At 29.2% G+C, this 16,465-nt stretch overlaps 1 pseudogene; it reads right to left on the bottom strand.

Moving 5' to 3' along the window:
- Position 1: 1 nt before the first annotated feature.
- On the bottom strand, positions 2 to 4,410 carry LOC117923064 (annotated as a pseudogene).
- Between the last annotated feature and the right edge of the window lie 12,055 nt (positions 4,411 to 16,465).

The raw sequence follows: 16,465 nt of genomic DNA, 5'->3' as shown, positions 1-16,465 counted from the left end.
CCTTCTGTTTCCTGTACCTGAGCAGGTGTTTATGATACTCTTCTAGCTCTTCTCCAATTTCTCAATAAACTGACTTGTATGCTCCAGGGACTGCTCATACCTATACTTTTCCAAAGCCTACAATTTTGAAAATGAAATTATTTCCAGCTCATGTATCTGTGATAATTACGATATTTTTAAAAATTAAGCCATTTCTGAACAAAGCAACAGGCCATAGTCCAACAGTTTCACCTTTGGGTTAATGATTTGTCTCAAGCATCTTTCTTTCCCCATCTTAAAAAGATTCCATAAATGCATTGCATATTAAAGTAAATTTTCTATGGACTCATTGAATGAAAAAAGTATACATGCCAATTAAAGGAAAATGCATTTAAATAACTTTTATAGGAATAAACATATAAATACAAAGAAAAAATATCAAGTTTTCTTCTAGAATAATATACTGAAATAAATTTCCATAAGAACAAATAAAATAACAAAATGATAAGTTTCTTTTCTAATAACTTGCTTTCCGCTTCTTTAGTAACCCACCATATTAGGTTCTCGCATCCTTCAAATGATCAATGTTCCTTAGGATCACTTATACAAAATAATCTTTTCTATTACTTTCTAGAACTAAATAAATTTGCATCCACCTTCCATGATATGTTGAAAATGTTACACATGCAATTTTACACCCAGTTCCAACATAGCTCCAGACAAAATAAGTTGGAATATAACTCGAAGAATCCAAGAAATATTAGGCTCAACCTAAGGATAACAAAAATGCAACAGCCTTAAAATATGAATAAGACCCTTATTTTATTTTCCATTAAGTCAAAAAGGCTTGAACCATTCAGTACTATAAATATGTATTTTTAGATAGAAATATAACCTTAAGGTCATCATATGTCCAAAACCTTTGGCGAATAAATCTGAGATCTATCACTCATTACACATGCTATCATTACCCAAAATGCAGTAAAAAGAAAAGTAGTTAAATTTTTGTCCAAGAATAAATTAAATTGAAAAGCAACAAATTAAGCCTTGAAACATAACCAGACCACAAAAATAAAGATTTTTCAAGTCTCATTAATATGCAACAGAATTAGGTGTAAAGTATGGGATGATGTTCAAAGTCTTGAGGCACATAGCATATTGGGATATTGTCCTTAAGCAATTCAAGTTAATTAGATGCTAGTTGAAGTAGATGAGACTTTTGGGATCACACAATTATCATTTGTATCATGTTCACCTTGGAGATTTCATCAAGATATCTCAGCATCTGTTGAAATCTCTCAGCATAAAGAACCACTACCTCTTTATCTGATTTTCACACTTTTCTTAAAACTTCCAACTCCAAAATTCCTCTTCTTTTATTCAAAATTCCCCTCTGGATGTAGATGCCAAATGATGAATGAGGTTACATCATCGTAATAAATTTTATTTTTCTACATTTTTAATTTCCAAATTTTGGAAATTTCATGCATTAATAAGTTTACAATATCGACATGTTGTATGCTAATGAATATTGATTCCAATCCCAAATTGGTATAATAGTATAGCAACCATTATGTAGAGTCTATGAAGGCATTTGGATAACACTCTGTGTGGTCTCTGAGATAACACCCCAAATTTCCATCTAGCCCAACTCCCCAAAGAACATTCATTAAATTTAAGTTTTAACTATCTTGGGAGAAAGCACCTAGGCTGCTGATGACCCAGCCCAAGACCTACTATCTCTACATACTGACATCCAATCTCACATAAGCCTTCTATCATAAATGTCTCTAAACTTTGAGGAAGCCAGCCCCCACAAAAAGAAAAAATGAAGTGAAAAAGTTTCCCACAAGGAAACTGTCAACATCTTGTCTTCAAAAATCCTTATATCCCTCTCCAACTAAATAATAGATGGTAGCAGGCCTAGCCTGCCAAATCACTCTACCTCTTGGACTACTCCGAAAACCTCTTAAAACAATGTGTCAAATCCGAAACACTTATAAAAGGAGCCCAACAAAAAAACCATCAATGCAAGGAGATTATTTCATAACTCCAATGCCATAGGGCAATGAAAGAAAGATGATCCACTGGCTCACTGCAGTCAGAGAGAAGGAGACACCACTCAGGACAAAAGTCAGAAAGGACCTCTTCATCAGTAAGAAGTTATAGGCATTAACGCTTTTACCTGCCATTGACCATGGGAAGGCTCTGGATGAATAGATTTTGAATTTCCAAATGAACTTGTCTCCTCTTAAGCCTTTTAACCAAAGGCCACAGAGATGATAGTCACTGTCCACTAATGTCAACAGCTTATGTTTTGGCACTTCGTTTTTAAACAGCTTTACCCATAAGGTCCATAACTCATGCAAACTCCAAAACCATTCTCCAACTACAACCACCTTAAAAACCTAGAGGCCTAGCTCAAGTGGTAAAGGATTAGGGAGGGTTTGTGGGAGATTACAAGTTCAAGTCCAATGGGGACAAAGATTTACCTATCAAAGAAAAAACTTCAACACCTCAAAACCTTGAAATTTCTCTAACCTTGGTCCACTGAACATGATTGTAAAAAGCATTATTCTGAGTGCTTAAGTGTTATCCTACATTAGAACATCTACATGTCATTATAAGTCCAAAACTCATATATATAAGCAGGTAAACTAAGTGAAACTACTACTACTACTACTACTACTACTATTACTACTATTTGCTTGTCAAGAAAAGGGAAAACCCGCTGTTACCACTTCATTGTTTAACATAACACTTGGATTCAGAGTATGATCAAAAGGAAAGCTAAAATTACCTTGCTTTTGGAAAGGGTATCAGGGGGTGACATAACTTGTGGCTGTACATAGTTCTTTCCTCGGTAGAATATTATGGTGTTGTTAGGCTTTATATCGATCACGATGCCTTTGCTCAGCCGGGCAAGCTCTTCAGCATATTCATAAACCTGCCCAACCTTGCAAGGTTTGCAGATAACCTTTACAGTCTCATGCTTCTTCCAATGGAGATGCATATTGAGAACAACACCCCCAAAAACGCCTCGCCTCCCAACTGGAACATAATTCTTCTTTTTCTCACCAGTACGCTTTAGGTAAAATTTCTCTTCCTCAGTCAGAATTTCAGGATCATATGCTTCAGCGGGGGCTTTAGGAATATCAAATTTCCTCAGCTTCTCAATCAACCATTCTTCCTTTCTTTTAGCCTGAAGAAAGATTAAAATGTTACTAAAGTTTAGTGGTTTGTGCATTAGAATAACTTTCACTTCTCTAACACAAATGCTAAATTACCCCAGACCTTTCCAAATGATATAAACAAACATTCCCGTATACTATGTGTTAATGTTATATTTGGTCCCTAGAAAATACTAAGGAAAGAGAAAAAAATTGTCAAAGAAAATAATTTTCTCATGTTTGGTTCTACTAAGGAAAATATCAAATAAAATAAAATATAATTAAAAGTAGTTACAAACTAATGCATTTCAAATTATTTAATCTTATATGAAAGAATTGAACCAAGTCAACTTAGTTTAAAGTACCATATAAAAATAATTTATTGATTTTAAATCTATTTTTTATTTTCCTTCACTTTTTCTTTCCTTCTAAATTTCCTCTATTTTCTTTTCCTCACATTTTCCCTCAAATTTTCTAGGAACCAAACATAACCTAAATTTTTCCATTCAGTTCCACTCTGTTTTCCAATGATCAAAGATTCATAAAGAAAACATTGCATTTTTCCTAGTAAAGAAATTACAAGGAAAACCACCATTACAAACAACCAGTGGATCTGCTATAAGACCAGATTTAATCCTCAACAGGTATATGAGAAAACCAGACCACCTGTTTTTCCAGTATCTGAAGTTTTGAAAAAGGATGGACAGAATAGACAAGCTTTTGCAGCAATGATTATGCATGCCTTGGTGCTACCATATATGTGATGTGTGCAAGAATTCCATACAAATGTGGGTCACCCATCATGATCCAAAAAACAATATAGGATCAAATGAGAGCTCTTAAAATTAGAATCGGTAAATTGAGGCATTGTCAGCAATTCTTAATGACTGGAATAATATAGTTGTATCAGTCTGAACTCTTCTGCAATGTTCGTATAAACGCTGCCTAGATAAGATTGTGATATAAAATTTAAAGAACAAGAATAAAAGGTGAAAATCTTTAAAATGCAATAGAAAGACTCGAAGGCAACAAACCTTTTCAAGTTTGTACCGAATCCTAACTTCTGGATTCGGAGATGTTATCTTCTTTTTGCCTTTAGTCTGTAGAACCTGAGTTCATTCAATTTGGCCTTCCTAGACATTTTAACTCGTCTCATTTTCTTCTTTCCTTTCTTTGAGGTCCCAGTTTTACCAGGCGGCTCACCAATATTAAATCTGACAACATCACTGTCCGGCTTCAGTTCAATGGATGTATTGCTCATGTACTAGCTCGTGCCCATTTTGAAAGAGCATCACCACACCCCAACCATGTTGGACCCATGCCACAACAAAGTATTGCATGGAGACCATACACACTCCCCTGCAGCTACCTTGTAGCTTCTTGGGTGCATTTGCATGACATGAGATAGCATAAAGGTCGAGGAATTGGTCGCGGCTTTATATAATGATGAGAGTTTTGACACATTTTTAACTAGAAAACAGCACCCAGCTAAAGAATGCCTGCATAGACAACAGATATCATATATCTCCCAAGACCTCTGAAATCAAGAAGGGGCTTTATGAAAGGTACGGCCACAACATTTCAGTAGAATGATAACAAACCCATCATTCATTTACAAAAAAGTCCCAAAAATTAGTGTCCTGTGGGAAAACTCGATTCCAATTTCACAAAATTTCTACCAGAAACCAAACCCATTTAGACCCATTTAGGCTTATGCTGAAATCCCATCTCAATTCCAATGTAAAAACCTACTCTTAATTCCAAATATGATAAAATGGCAATAAAAAAACAAAGATATATCTCAAGCCTAAGCATTTACCAATGCGGAAAATTCTTTTCCCTTACTGTCTAAATCCAAGCACAACCCATTATTATCATGTAAAAGAAAAACCATTATCATGAAACATCCTAATACGTTCAATTTTCACAGGAACGACTGAGCAAAGTTGGGGAAGTTATTAAAAGAAAAAAAAAAGTAGGGGTGGGGGGCTACGAAGAAGAAGAAGCAGTGATAGGAATCTGGGAGGAGACATGGAAAGAAGAGAGGGAGAGAGGGTACCTGTACATTTAGGAGACAGAGGTTGAGGAGAAAGGCCGCGGAGGAGGGTTATGGTGTTTCAATTTTCAAAGGCTGCTTCGCTCTTTTTGGCTTGAGGGCCTTTTTCGGTGTTTTGGGGCGTGGGTTGGGCCTCTTCTCTCCTCTCTCAATCCTCTTTATGTCGAACCTTTCCAAAAGCAGTCCATCTCATCGATAAATTAAGGCGTGTTTGTCAACTATTTTCGAATCTAGAGAAAAAAAAAAATAGGACATATTTATTTTCTATTTTTTATTTTTAAAAGTAAAAAATATGATATTTTTAAATAATATCTTTTTAATTAATTTTATTTTATTTTTAAAAAATGTTTTTAAAAAATAATGATATAGACATGTGTGAAATAATTTAAAATAAAATATTAGATATATAAAAATTATTATAAAGTTTTTAAATAAATTTTTATTTTATAAAATATTTGAGAATTATTTTAAAATTTTATTTTCAAAATTACTTTTTAGAACTATTTTTAAAACAGTAATCAAATAGGATCTAAGAACAACCGGGAAAAAAAATTGAAAAATTGTTCAGAACAATCAACACTTGCACCTCATTTATAAATATTAAAAAAGCCTTGAAATCACCAAAATATAAGAAAATGCTACAAAAAGTTTTCTTGCTTTATCTATCCCTAAGTATATAACAACCAAATATATTTTACTTTTTTTTCCTTTTAATAATAAGAATCAAAGTTAAAATTATTAAACATTTATAATATTTTTTTAAAGTAAAAAATAAATGAAAATGTGTATAAAGTTTCTATTCTTAAGTTAGATTGAATTGTATTACAATTTGGAATTTTTTGCTTTTTTATTTTCATTGTTATATATGGTTTTTAAGGAAATTAAAAATAGAAAAAAAAAAAACGTTATTGCAACTAAGTTTATTGATACTAATCCTAATCTAGGCAACCACGTATTAAAAGCGTAGAGACCCATTAAAAGATTAATAGTATCAAAATCAAGATCATGTCGTAAAAGAATAAATTTTCATAGCCAAAAGATTTTTAAAAAATTGAAAAATATTACTGCGAACCCCATATTAAGGCTCATGTGCTTCCACTCGATAGCGAGCTCGATTTTTATTTATTTGAAAATGATTTTATTTATTAGAAAATGACTTGGAGTCGTCACTTATTTTTATTTTATTTTTAAAAAGGGTAAATAAAATAAGAAAGCACTACAAAAAAATAGGTTTTTAATGACGAATCTTTGGTCACGACCACAAATATAGTGATCGAAGATATTATTTTGTCACGGCCAGGATAAAGTTATGACTATATGTGTTAATGTGGAAAAAAAACATGTTTAGTCACGGTGGTTTTATCAACTGTCACTAAAAGTATTGATGAGAGGGTATTTTAGTCACGGATTTTTTTGAAACCGTGACTATTTGTAAATTTATGGAGGGAAATTTTGGCGCCAATAATTTTAGTCATGATAATTTTATCATCCGTGACAAAAAGTGTAACGAAAAGATGTTTTAGTCACGATTTTTTGTGAAACCAAGACCATATATATATATATATATATATATATATATATATATATATATATATATATATATATATATATATATATTGTGACTTTTAGTCATGCCATTGATTGATGTAGGGGAATCTATAGTCACGAATTTCTCATGACTGTGACCAAATGCATAAAGGTTTATTTTAAATATTTTGAACCTATGGTCACGGGGTTCACATAATCGTGACCAAAAGTCTATTATTTATTTTAAATCATTTTTTGGGTTATCTATTATAATTTTTAGAAAATTATATATATATATATATATATATATATATATATATATATATATATATATATATATCATAAATAGAAATTATCATTAATAGTAATAATAATAGTTCTTATTAATTATAAAAAGTTTAAAGTTATATTACTATATTTTTTTTAAGTTAAGAAACAAATTAGTGTGTTACCTATTTTTCTTTAGTTAAAATTATTTAATTTCCTTGTTATGATTAATGTTTTAATAAGAAGCAAAATAAAGTTTAATATGTTAGTTTAAAAATATGATGGTTCAATTTGATATTATTTGATAAAAAATTTAAATGCAAGTGAGTTAGCATATTAAAAAACAATTTTGATTTTATATATGATAAATAATTCTTATTATATTTAAAGTATCAATAGTCGTGATAACTAAATTTTACTATGAACAATTACTAGTAAAATTGTTTATAGTTTTATTTAATTTTCAATCATAAAATATTTTTTAATCTTTATGATTTTTGCAATACAGAAACAGTTTATAACTACAAAAATAACATTCTTTGTTTATGATTAAAAATAAAAGTTCTAAACTTTTATAATTCTTAAATTTGTAAAATTAACAAATTTATAAAGTTAAAATTCATGGAAAAATATTCTTAAATGCACCATTCTCTATTTATGTTTATTATATTTAGTACCAAATGGAAGTCTGAAATTCTGTTGTCCAAATGTATGATGAAATTAAGCTACAAGCATATGGGATAAGGTAGAAATTAATATCATTATATATGAAAAAATGATACCATATGATAAAATAATAATAGATTGGTATAAGATATAAAGGGACACGTGACTGAAAATAATGAAGACAGAGTAGGAGTAGAATGCACATGTAACATTTCCTAGCACCTAAGGCCCACAAAAATACTAATAAATTATAGTTTTAGTTGTGAAGTATTTTGACATTTTCATAAACAATTATACAAAAACGGTTTTTTAAAACATTTTTAAAAATTTGTTTGCGGATGTGTTTTAAAATAAAAGTCGATTTAGAAACCTATAATATTCTTAATATATTTTTTATGTTTTTAAATATGTTTAAAAAATAACTTTTATATGTTATATTTTATTTTTAATTATTCTTTGTATTTAAATAATTATTTTTGAAAATATCTTTTACTCTAATAAGTGAAAACAATTTAAGATAACTAAAAATATTAATATTTTTTAAAAATATCTTATTTTTTAAAAATATCTTATTTTTTGTTTTTAAGAACAAAAATTGTTTCCCCTCTATGCTTTACTTATTTATTTATTTATTTATTTATTATTAAGAATAAAAAACTGTTATAATTAAAAGCTCGTTAGCAAACACTGCCTATACCTTTGAATTATTTTAGAAAAAAAACATTTTATATATGATAAATAATAGGTTTTATAATAAGATAAGTTATTATTAGAAGATTTTATTAAATTTTATCATCATTCATATTAACATCATTAAGAGCAGTTATTTCTTTTTTAGTAAACTTAAATTTACTAAACATGTTTAACTATTAAAATTTTAAAATATAGAACTTGATAAATTTCTAATATAAAATTTTAAAATTTTAAAACTTGATAAGCTTGATAAAACTTTGAAAATAACAATTTTAAAATATAAAACTTGATAATTTTCTCATACATAATTGTAAAATTTAAAATTTTAAAACTTGATAAAAAAAATTTTAAAATATAAAACTTGATAAATTTCTAATATAAAATTTTTAAATTTTAAACTTGATAATTTTAAAAATTGAAAAACTTTATAAAACTTAATAAACTTTTAAAACAACACTTTGAGTAAAATATTGAACTTTCAAAATTAATTTTAAATTTTAAAATAATTGTAAATTTAAAATTTTAAAATAATTGATAATAACCACGACCAACATTTTAACCCATAAAATCTTAAAATGAGATTTGATAATAACCATATATAAAGCCATGAATATAAAGTCTCACATCACTTTCCAATATAATATTTTAACCATGTGGGCCAACATTTTAACCATTGACTTTCCAATATAAAAGACACAGGCAATGTTTTAACCCATTTTAACCATTGAGTAAAACCCTTCTTCTGCAAACATTTCCAATATAAAGCCTCTCTCTCCTGCCAACAAAACCCATTTTCTCTTTCTCTCCAAAACCCACGGCCATAAAACCCACAAAACCTACCCACAACCCCCATTGCTTGGAGGAAGCCATTGCCAGAAAAAGCTTATGGAAGCCATGCCGAAGAAGCCCCATGGAAGCTATGGTCCATAAAGCCAAAGCCACCTCCAAGAAACTCCCATAAAAATCGTTTCTCTCTAGGTTTTGGTGAGTTTTGGGATTATTTTTTTTTGGGTTTTGTTAGTTGGTATTTTGGAAATGTTTGTGATTAGCTTTGAGATTCCATTGTTATTGGGTTTATTTTCATTGTTATTGGGTTTATTTCCATTGTTATAGGGTTTTGGTGCTTTTGGAAAAACCACACTTAATTACTTCCTAAGGTACAATTTCTCTCTAGTTTCTCTCTATTTTTTCTATGATTTAATTCTGATTTCATTGTTATTGGGTTTATTTCCATTGTTACTGTGTAATGAAAGAATTTTTCTTTTGTGTGTTGCATTCTCTTCAATTGTCTATTTCCATTGAGTTTAATTATTGTGTTACATTCCTAATTTGATTAGTTTTCAACAATGTTGTTTTTTCTTTGTTTCTGTAGCTTTGAGTTTGTGAACATGTTGATATGGATTAAAACTATATATTCCACATTCCACGTTTCTGTAGCTTTGTTTCTTTGTTTTTTTTTTGTCCTATTTATGAGTCTCACAAACAATAATATTTTACAAAATTTTAAATATTTTATTTGTAAATCAAATATTATAGTCATACAATTAAGACACATCACCTTTATGAATATTATTTTCCACGTAAGATAGATTTTTATACCATATGTCACACTTTAGTTAAGGATATGGTAATTTAAACAAATATTTTTTAAGATAGTCCTAAAAATTATTTTAAATTTTATGATACCCATTAAGTGTATTAGGAAATTGTCTTTTCAATTAAATATTAAAATATTTTTTAAAAGACAATTTTAAATTTAAATTAAAATTATCTTTTTTTAAAGTAATTTTAAATTGCCTTTTCAATAATATTTTTTTAGCTTTGGGAACTCATATTACCAACTATCTAAAATCCATGATATTTTAAGTAGATAAAAAAAAAAAAAAATAGAAAGTAGATAAAAAAAATTATAATTTAAGAACTATTAATTATATAATAAGAGATACAAATAATTATGGAAAATTTTGTGTACAAATAACTATTTTAAAAAATAATTATATAAATATATAAAATAAAATATTATACATAAAATTTATTTTAAAAATATTTTAAAATTTTAAATATTCTTTTGTTTTATTAAACATAATTATTAAAACTCTTTTATAAAACTCTTTTTAAAAATAATTATCAAACATGCTATTAAAAATTTTGAATCATAATTCTTTCTAAATAAATTCATTATACAATTAATAATATAGAATGAAACTTAAGTATGTAATAGCTCCCACTGTAAGTCCCCTAAAATTTAATGATTTTCCATGTGGCATGACATCATGTCATAGTCAAATCATTTCCATCCTAAAATAAATAAAGAAATTTACAATGGTGGTGCAAATTGGATTGCAATAGTGGATTAATTAAAGTTAAAGTAAATCCCTCAATGCATCCAAACTTACATGATTAAAGAAATTTTATAAATTAGAATTATGAAATGAATAAAATAATAAAGGATGGATTATTGATTAGCTTAATTGACAACTATTTTATAGGCGTCGAGATACAAGTAGATATTTAATTTTATATATACAAATAATTATTTTTTATTTTTATATATTTTAAAAAATAAGTGAGTCAAAACCCACTTTTCTTAAAAAAAGAAAAAAAAAGAGTTTGAATTGAATTTAGGTAATAAATTAGATTAGATAAAACTTCCTATACGTGATTTATTAAAATTTTGACCGAATACATTTAACTTTCATTGATTCCAAATTCCTTTAATATATACATATATATAATTTTTTTTTTTTTTTGATAGAGTTTGAGTTGGCAATCAACCAAACCCCCAATCCACATGAGCTACACGTTACAACCGCTAATGCTGAGTTGGATATATATAGGCCCTGAATCTGCATATATATTATAATCTAAAATTCATGATATTTTAAGGAAATAATTATGTGACTTATGAAAAAATGCCTTTCACAATATTTTTAAATGAATTATTTATAAAAATTGGGTTTATATATGAATCTGCATATATATTATAATCTAAAATTCATGATATTTTAAGTAGATAAAAAAATAGAAAGTAGATAAAAAGAAATTTATAATTTAAGAACTATTAATTATATTATATGTACCTTCATGAAAAATAGATGGAGACAATAATTTTTTTTATCTTTGAATTCCCAAATATAATTTAAGAACTATTAATTAAACCATGCTTGACTTTAGTGAAATATTTACATTTTTAAGTATTGTCAAAAGTAAAAATTTTAAAAGTGATACAAATAAAATCTATTCTCAAATTTATATTTTTCTTTTTATGATTTAATTTATAAGTTGTGTCTTTTTTTTTATATTTAAAATAAAGTAATTAGTTTTTAAAGTTTAAAGATAGTAAACTTATATAATATTTTTAATTAAATATACTCTCAAATAATATCTTACTTCCAAAACAACTTCTCAACAAAAACCATTTTTTATTAAAAATAAATAAATAAAAATAATATCAAACCTATTATAGAAAAAGAATAGGAATATTTAGAAAATTTTTGTTTTGCACCCAAATTAGAAAATTAAGAAAACCATTTTTTATTAAAAATAAATAAATAAAAATAATATCAAACCTATTCTAGAAAAAGAATAGGAATATTTAGAAAATTTTTGTTTTGCACCCAAATTAGAAAATTAAGAAAATTTTTGTTTTGTTTCATCTTATTTATACTTTACCCTTTCGTTACTTCATGATCTAAGATATGCATATGTTGCATCTATTGTGAGGCCTTATCTATGATTTTATATTTTATTATTATTATCTGTGAACTAACCCTCGTTGATTTTATGCAATAGAAATATTAGTAATTCATTTATATAAATTATCGAATGTGTTAGTCTCATTGTGTGTTTTTATCTATTTTTTTCTAATATTATTTGTCATTAATTTTATCATTTACTCATTTTCATATTAGAAAACCCTAGAATTCCCATTCAAGTATCCTTGCTTGACAAATGTCTCTTTTATCATATATTAAAAACATATAAGTTGTAGATGTGTGGATATGATTATTTATTGTGGTCATATTCAATTTTTCAACCTATATGTTTTGTATATGATTGGTAGAATTGTCTGCAAATGATGCTTGAATTGTCCGTTTGGACAGTTTGGAAATACATAATATCTATGAAATCACACGCTTATGCTTTAACATATTGATAAGATTTGACAATGATTCCCCTTGTTCTCTGGGTGCATATTTGGACAAGGTGACATATTGTTAGCAACTTAGTTAAGCTAACTAATAGTATGTTTATACCTTAGCCAATTCGTGTACTTGGAAAACTATGGGGAAATGCTGCCGAAATTTTATCAAAATGAAACTAAGCATGTTAGTGATTGATTCATAGGGATTATGTATTTCTAAATGGGATAGGAACCACTACCAAATATAGGAGTTTGAGATGATAAAAAACATATCACATTCATTATAAGTTGATATGAAGATTCATTGTTATGTGATTGAAGGGTTTAATTTGCGGAAGTACGAGAAAAATGCTAATAGATAAGAGTTGGATGCAGAAGTCAAGAGTAAGTAGTGAATATCATAAAAGAGTTTTGGAGTTCTTAAATTTTGCCTTTACCAATGCACCTGGAAAAGAAATGCTCCCATGTCCTTGCATTCGTTGCAATAATTGTGTTATGCAGAAGCGAGAAATCATGTATGACCATTTGTTGGACAATGGGATAGCTAGAAATTATGTGCGATGGTTGATGCATGGAGAATATGAGTTTTTTGAATTTGTGAATACTAGCACTAATGAGTCTGATATGCATAATGAGATGGAAGAAATGTTAAATGATGCATTTGGAATGTCAATGCCAAATGAGGAATCTGAACGAAGTCCACATGTGCATGAGGAGTTTGAAAAACTGAATAAGGATGCAAACAAATTTTATAATTTGTTAAGAGAAGCAGATCACGAACTATATCCAGGGTGTAAAAAATTCACAAAGTTGTCTTTTATCATAAGATTATTTCATATGAAGTGTCTTAATGGATGGAGCAATAAGTCCTTTACAATGTTGCTTGAATTGTTGAAGGGAGCACTTCCTGAGGGTGAGACATTGCCAAGCAACTATTATGAAGCAAAAAAAATACTTCGTGACCTTGCCCTTCATTATATCAAAATTGATGCATGCCCCTCAGATTGCATGTTGTATTCAAAAGAGCATGCAAATGCAAATGAGTGTGTTGTTTGTGGTGTCTCTAGATGGAAATCGAGTGATGATCATTCTACAGATGAGTTCACTAAGTCAGTAAAGAAAAAGAAAATTCTTGCTAAGGTCTTACGTTATTTTCCCTTAAAACCAAGGCTTCAAAGGTTATATATGTCATTTAAGACAGCTTCTCACATGAAATGACATGTTGATGGTCGCATGGAAGGTGAGATGATGAGGCATCCAATGGACTCTTTGGCTTGGAAAAACTTCGATAACATACACCCTTCATTTGCGCTAGAACCTTGAAATGTTAGGCTCGGTTTAGCAAGTGATGGGTTCAATCCTTTTGGGAATATGTCAATTTCATATAGTATGTGGCCGGTGGTTCTTATTCCATATAACTTACCACCTTGGATGTGTATGAAACAAACATTCTTCATGTTGTCACTACTTATTCCTGGTCCAACTGCACCTGGGAATGACATTGACATATACTTACAACCATTGATAGATGAGTTGAATGACTTATGGAAGGTTGGAGTTGAAACATATGATGCTTCAAAAAAACAAAATTTTTGTATGCGTGCAGCTATATTATGGACCATCAATGATTTTCCTGCATATGCAAATCTTTCGGGTTGGAGTACTAAAGGGAAATTTGCTTGTCCTATTTGTAATAAGGATTGTGTTCATATCGATTACAAAACGGACGGAAATGGTGTTACATGGGTCATCGTCGATTTTTGCCAATTGATCATAGATTTCGACTTGATAAAAAGTCCTTTAATGGAAATGAAGAGCATAGAGCAGCACCTAAACAATTGTTTGGGGAAGATGTTCTACATCAATTAGATGGAATGGAACATATTACTTTAGGGAAGACATAAAAAAATAAGATGTCAGCAAAAAGAAAAAGAGAACATGTTGAACTTGAGCACAATTGGAAAAAAAAAAAGCATTTTTTTCCAATTGCCATATTGGAAAACCCTCATTTTGCGTCACAATTTGGATGTAATGCATATTGAAAAGAATATATGTGACAGTATAGTTGGCACCTTGTTGAGTATCGATGGTAAATCGAAGGATAACTTCAATAGTCGTCTTGACTTGTAAGCTATGGGTATTAGAGATCAACTTCACCCCATACAAAGAGGGAATAGGGTTATATTGCCTGCTGCATGCTATTCACTAACTTCAAATGAAAAAAAGGAATTTTGTAAATTTTTGAAAGAAGTAAAGGTTCCAGATGGTTATGCTTCTAACATCTCTCGGTGTGTACAAGTGAATGAAAAAAAGATATTTGGGTTGAAGTCTCATGATTGTCATGTTCTCATGCAATAACTCTTTCCACTTGCAATTCGAGGAGTTCTACATAAGAATGTTTGTGCTGTTATAGTTGAACTATGTAGTTTCTTCAAACAGTTGTGTTCTAAAGTGTTAAAGACTGATCAATTAAAGCACCTTGAGAATGACATAATAGTCACACTTTGCAAATTAGAAAGAATATTTCCTCCATCATTCTTTGATGTTATGGTGCATTTACTTATTCATCTTGCAAGTGAGGTAAAGATCACTGGACTAGTGCAATATCGATGAATGTATCCTATCAAGCGGTATGTTCTCATTCAATTAATCTTATGTATATTAGGTTTCGTAAGAATATTTCATCCATCATTCTTTGATGTTATGGTGCATTTACTTATTCATCTTGCAAGTGAGGTAAAGATCACTGGACTAGTGCAATATCGATGAATGTATCCTATCAAGCGGTATGTTCTCATTCAATTAATCTTATGTATATTAGGTTTCGTATAGTTCATGAAACAAATCTATCATGTTGTGGAATGACAGGTATTTACGTACATTAAAGTCTTATGTCCGTAATAAGAGTCGTCTAGAAGGTTCTATTGCAAAGGGGTACATGGCAGAAGAATGTACAACCTTTTGTTCAAGATATTTGCATGATGTTGAAACGAAGCATGACCGTGAAGAAAGAAATTATGTCATTGAAAATAACATAACAAATGGTGGAGGGTTAACCATTTTCAAATGCATGGGACCTACAATAGGAAAGTCAACATCTCGTGTTCTTAGCACAAAAGAATGGTCCCAAGCATATTCATATGTGTTGACTAATTGTGAGGAAGTGACGTCATTTATTGAGTAAGACACTTATTTGAATAAAACTTTATATTAATTCACATACAAAAATTTAATTTTGGTCTTTGTGAGCATTATAATTAATTTTTTCATTTTTATCAAAGAGCATAAGCAATCTATAAGGGTTAAGCCTCGTATTCGTCCACGAGATGTAGATTTGATTCACAGAAGAGAATTCATTAGTTGGTTTGAAGAACATGTAAGTTCATTCACTACATAAATTGTTCTATTATCTAATACACATGTATGTATTAACATCTTATATTTGAATCTATAGATTATACAAATGCGACATGAAGGTCCAATTTCTGAACACATACTATCATTGTCTCGTGGACAAAGTACATCAGTTACATGTTATAGAGGATACATCATTAATGGGTTTAGATTTCACACAAGAGAACGAGAAAAGGGAAAAAAAAAACTCAAAATAGTGGAGTTGTTGTGACCGCAGAGGTATCAAGCTTTGCAAGTGCAAGAGATAAGAACCCAATTCCTGGTCATGTTTCTTACTATGGTGTGCTAACTGATGTAATTGAGTTACATTACCTTGGTGGAAATAGAGTTATTTTATTCAAGTGTGACTGGTGGGATGTAATCAATAGTGGAAGGGGAATAAAGAAGGATGAATATGGGTTCACGTGTTTGAATTTTGAACGTACCATATGCATAGATGAACCATTTGTGCTTGCATCTCAAGCAAAACAAGTCTTCTATGTTCAAAATTCAAATGAGGAAAATTGGCACACCGTTGTAGAGATACAAACTCGAGGGGTTTATGATATG

The sequence above is a fragment of the Vitis riparia genome, chromosome 10 (assembly GCF_004353265.1).
Source record: "Vitis riparia cultivar Riparia Gloire de Montpellier isolate 1030 chromosome 10, EGFV_Vit.rip_1.0, whole genome shotgun sequence".
Taxonomy (NCBI): Eukaryota; Viridiplantae; Streptophyta; class Magnoliopsida; order Vitales; family Vitaceae; genus Vitis; species Vitis riparia.
This window is presented reverse-complemented; position numbering and strand designations above follow the sequence as displayed.